The sequence below is a fragment of the Sitophilus oryzae genome, unplaced genomic scaffold (assembly GCF_002938485.1).
Source record: "Sitophilus oryzae breed Bouriz unplaced genomic scaffold, Soryzae_2.0 scaffold_863_pilon_pilon, whole genome shotgun sequence".
Classification (NCBI taxonomy): domain Eukaryota; kingdom Metazoa; phylum Arthropoda; class Insecta; order Coleoptera; family Curculionidae; genus Sitophilus; species Sitophilus oryzae.
The window spans coordinates 2,855,585-2,860,826 of NW_022147487.1; the positions used below are offsets into that span (position 1 = coordinate 2,855,585).

Sequence of the window (5,242 nt, forward strand, 5' to 3'; positions counted from 1 at the left end):
CCAAGGTAGGGAGCTAACTATTTTTTGAAACTAATCCAACGTTGTGTTTAGTAAACATGTGGTCGCAAGTCGTGAAAATGCTACTTGGGCCAGAGCCTATACAGGCCGAGGTTCAGCAAATTAGAGACAAGCTGAAATTTGGCATGGAGCTTCATTTTGTAGATCTTTAAACATCCTGAAAGCCCAGCGATGAACCCTTGAGCCCGTGACCTCAAAACCACCCCTACAAGGGGTAAAAATGGCCCTTTTTTTACTTTTTCTTCAATAACTCTAAAACTACGAATTTCAGGAAAAAAAGTCACGAGTAAAAAATTGAAAAGAAGAAAATTTCCTACCACATAGGTAAAGAACCAACATTTTTAGAATTTCAGTGGCGCAGGTGCGATTTCTTTAATTTAGGAGGATTGTTTTAATAACCCACCATTCTGTGTTTAACTGAATGTAAAATGAAAGTATTTTTGAGATAAAACTCGAGACCAAAAAATTTATTAGGATACAAGTTCCTATAAAAACGATCTTTTTAATACAGGTAAGTTACCAATTTACCACCGCAAGATTGGGGTTGGAATCTGAAAAATCGAGAGACGAATCCAATACATTCAGACCAGCCCATTGCTCCTACATGGGTTTTAGAGAAAATTTTTTGCAATTGCCCTTCGGGAGGCTGTAAAAAAGCATGTACAGGGTGAGTCAACGATAGAGTAAAGTCCATTATCTTATTTGTTTCGAGGTTTACAAAAAAAGTTTAAATATAAAAGTTGTAGGGAAGGTTAAGATACACATTTTAAAATTATTATAGAGTATACAAGGTGCTTCAAAAAAGTATGACGGATATAACATATGTTTTTTTAAATGCAACACCCTATTTTTTATTTTATTTTTAGATTCTACGTAAAATTCCATAACTTTTTTGTATATAATGTTATGTACCTAAAATTAATAGTTTTTGTAATATTTCAATTTGTTTCTTTATTTTTTTACTCGTGACTTTTTTTCCTAAAATTCGTAGTTTTAGAGTTATTGAAGAAAAAGTAAAAAAAGGACCATTTTTACTTGTAGGGGTGGTTTTGGGGCCACGGGCTCAACGGTTAATCGCTGGGCTTTTAGGATGTTTAAAGATCTACAAAATGAAGCTCAATGCAAAATTGCAGCTTGTCTCTAATTTGTTGAAGGTCACTCATGTAAAACGATGTATCGGCCCTGAGCTAACTGTTGGTAGCACACGCCATCCACACTGCGCCGACAACTTGTCGTAAAATATACAAACAAAATACAGACTCTTTGATCTTTACCGACTCAAGACGGGACATTGAAAAGTCTCCGAATTTTGAAACAAAATAAAAATGTATTGGATTTGTCGCAATTTTGTCGTAAAACAAGAATGTTTTTGTCATTGTTTTGTCTGCTTGGTCTGGACCCGGCATAAGACAAAAGTTAAATATGTGAACATATACTCATTTTGGATATAAAAAGAAAGTCAATTTTGTTGAAGCGAACATAAAAACCGTCCTTATGGTGCCGCTAAGACGAAAATTACATTACGTAGTCATAAACCTTGTTACGGGACCATAGCCGTAAAATTAAAATTAAAAAAAAACAGACGAAAAAATAATGCAAATCGGTATATGCAAACTGTTTTCGACCAGAGGCAAAAGCAACGAAATTAAGACATAATTTCTTCTCGTTGGTATTTGGGTGAGTCAAGGTTTTTGGGCATTATATGTACCGTATGATGATGAAAAAAAAACGACGTCTAAGACGCCTGGGAAATGACAATCGATGGTAATTTTGGCGAGGTCAATCTCTAGACGTCTATCACTAAAAATTGACATAAAACTTGTCAAAAATTGACACTAATTATAGAAAGATTTATACAGATGTCCCAGAAATATAGTAGTAGTATATTTCGATCTCAGAAACACGCCTATGAGGTATTTTTTGCGAAAAATTTTGATTTTTTTTTAAAATTGAATTTTTTTTTTAGTTTTAAGTTAAAAACCATAATTTCTTGATAAAAAAATCGGTCATCGGTGGGGTTTGAAAATATTTAGACTAAAATTTTATTTTGCAAGGAACCAAAATAGAACTTAAAAGGAATCTCAATACATGGAACAATAAATTATTTACCAAAAGCCTTAAATTAAATGAGAACAAAACAAAAATAATGATTAGTGAAGCAATAGTTAACATAGAAGTAAATGATCAAATAATAGAACAAGTAAATTGTTTCAAATATTTGGGAGTTCAAACAGAATGTCAGGGACACCACAACCAAGAGATAATTCAAAGCGCTGCAAATCTATACCGTAGCCAAGAAAAGAGGTATCACTGAAGACCAAAATCTGCATGTTTAATTCAGTATTCGTACCAATATTAACTTTCAGTAGTGAGAGTTGGGTTCTCTCCAAGAGACAAGAAAGCCTTAATACAATCAGTAGAAATGAAATACCCACGAAAAGTGCTAGGGGTTACAAGGGTGAATAAACTACGCAATTCCGATATTAGAGAGCAGCTAAAAGTCCAGCCAGTACTAACAACTATCGAAAACTGCCATTTGAGATGGTACGGATATTTGAAAAGACTAAACAAAGAGAGTAACCTAACCAGTAAGAAGAGTATGGGAGGCAAAAAGGCAGGAAAAGAGGAAAAGGGGTAGACCTGTAACTACTTGGGATCAAAATGTTGTAAAATTACTTAAAACCAGAGGGATCGGCTGCGCCGGAGCAGCAAGCATGGCGCTGGACAGGAAGAAGTGGCAAAATTTTATTTATGAAAAGAAGTAGCTACACAAAAAAAGCTAGACACCCGTAATCTCATTCAAATCGGAATAACGATTCTTAAAGTGTCTATTTTTTTAAAGTTTCATGCCCTCTAATGGGCAAACGAAGCACTTTTGTATAGAAGTAAATTGTGTCCAATAAACTTATTTTGATTTCAAAAATACGTAGTAGCTCTATGTCCACGGCATATTGGAACACCCTGTATATTAATAGAAAAAGAATATAAGTTAATTGAGACGATTTGACAGAAAATTAATTCATAAGTGTTGCTTTCTATCATAATTCGAACACAACGACATAAAATGAACACTTCATTTTGCCTAATGCTATGCAAATCTCGTCCAGTACAGCTCATTAGGTATGTACCGCATGGTACCGAGTCGATTCGGAGTATTGTCGAGTCTGTTGGTAAGTACCACGTTAGAAAAATTCGCTATCGATCTATAGGCTACGTGAAATGTTTGGTAAGTTTTTTACCGATGGATGGTTGAATGGTCACTCATTTCTCACGCTTTTTTTTTCTTCTTTCTGTATATCGACGGTTGAATATACTGAATGAAAAACTTCCGCGTCAATTCAACTAAAAAAGAATTTAACTTTTACCACAATATGATTATTTTTATATATATTAAGTGACATCTTATTCCTCTTTCTTATTGAATACTCTCAGCCTCAATGAGAGTATGATAACGGACGTATACACATGTGTAGTTCTACGGGTATGTACCGCATGGTACCGAGTCGATTCGGACTATTGTCGAGTTTGTTGGTAAGTACCACGTTAGAAAAATTCGCTATCGATCTATAGGCTACGTGAAATGTTTGGTAAGTTTTTTACCGATGGATGGTTGAATGGTCACTCATTTCTCACGCTTTTTTTTCTTCTTTCTGTATATCGACGGTTGAATATACTGAATGAAAAACTTCCGCGTCAATTCAACCAAAAAAGAATTTAACTTTTACCACAATATGATTATTTTTATATATATTAAGTGACATCTTATTCCTCTTTCTTATTGAATACTCTCAGCCTCAATGAGAGTATGATAACGGACGTATACACATGTGTAGTTCCTAGAGGAACAGGCCAAAGCACGTGCGTCTCTCGTCCGATATCTGTGTTTGGACCTTAACGGAGCGTCCGTCAAAATGACGGACGCCTGTTCGTTTTATTTAAAGATATTAAGCGATCATTAAATGACGTGAGTACACCGGCAACCGCGGTGTTGGTGGTAGCGGTGAGGCCGATTCTCGGAATGAACCTGGCCCAAAAGAAAAAATACAAATAAGAAGAAGAGTCCTCTCTTCAGTACGGCGAATAAATGAAGAAGAACAAGAAGGAAGAGGAGGAGGAGAGCGGAACGTTAATAAAACATGTTTCGAATCTGTGTGACTGCAGCTCCTAATTTGGGGAGCATTGTTGTGCAAGCGAATTTTAATTATTGCGCCGCCGCGGCCCATTCGACACGCTTTTTCTCTCCGAAAAGAGCAATTTGAGCGTGAAGGGCAACAGCGCGACGGGCGAAAGAACCGGCGGCCCGGGTCTCCCTGTCAAAAATGAAGATATATCGCTCCGACGGGACGGGATGGGTCTTTAGATCCCATTTAAACTTCGCGGATAGAGCTATGCCGTAATAGTCTAAGAACCGTCATCTTATTTTTAATCAAAACCTATTTTTTACCTACAGTAAACCAAATAAACTTTTAGTAACGTTAAATGGAACACCCGGAAAGGGTGTTCCATTTAAAGAATTTTTGATCTAATTAGAATAAACTCACCGGCAAAAAAACGGCCCAATTTCAAAGTTGGATTTCTCGCGAAACACTCATTAGATTTCGATGATTTTTTTAAATTTTAAATTAATTCCTTCTTAACGGATGCTACGTCAGAATTTTTTATTCCGAATTTATTTTGAGCATATACAGGGCGCAACAATAAGGCAAAGTTTTTTGCTGGCGCCCAATATTTATAATTTCGAGTTATTATTGTTAATTAGTTCTTTCCAGTGAAATACCATATCCACGACTGCTCTACCAACGAAAAGCTGCCGTTCGCAGTGGTAATGTTTATAAAAAACGCTACACATTATTTGGCGCCCAACGTGGGGCTCGAACCCACGACCCTGAGATTAAGAGGCTCATGCTCTACCGACTGAGCTAGCCGGGCATGAACAGAGAAAGAAAACACAGTTGTTTATTACTTAAAACTAGTGACTATATTCATTCATGATGTTCTTTGCTGGTACATGACATTGTAAAGATCTAGTAAATATATAGTGGTTATATGTCAAAGAAAGTGGTGTTAAGAGTTGTACTAAATATCTATGAAAACAACTATGATAAAATACAAGACATGTAAAGTTTAAGAGAGTGTATGAAATGTAGTATTACTTTAATTAATTTGATATATTTTATGTGATGTTAAATCGAAGATGTTGCAACCCGTAGATTCTAGAATCTAT

General features: G+C 35.7%; 1 non-coding gene across 1 annotated transcript; it reads right to left on the minus strand.

Moving 5' to 3' along the window:
- Positions 1-4,874: 4,874 nt before the first annotated feature.
- Trnak-cuu lies at positions 4,875-4,947 on the minus strand. Its single transcript has one exon. It is a non-coding gene; the product is annotated as a tRNA-Lys (tRNA).
- Positions 4,948-5,242: the final 295 nt, after the last annotated feature.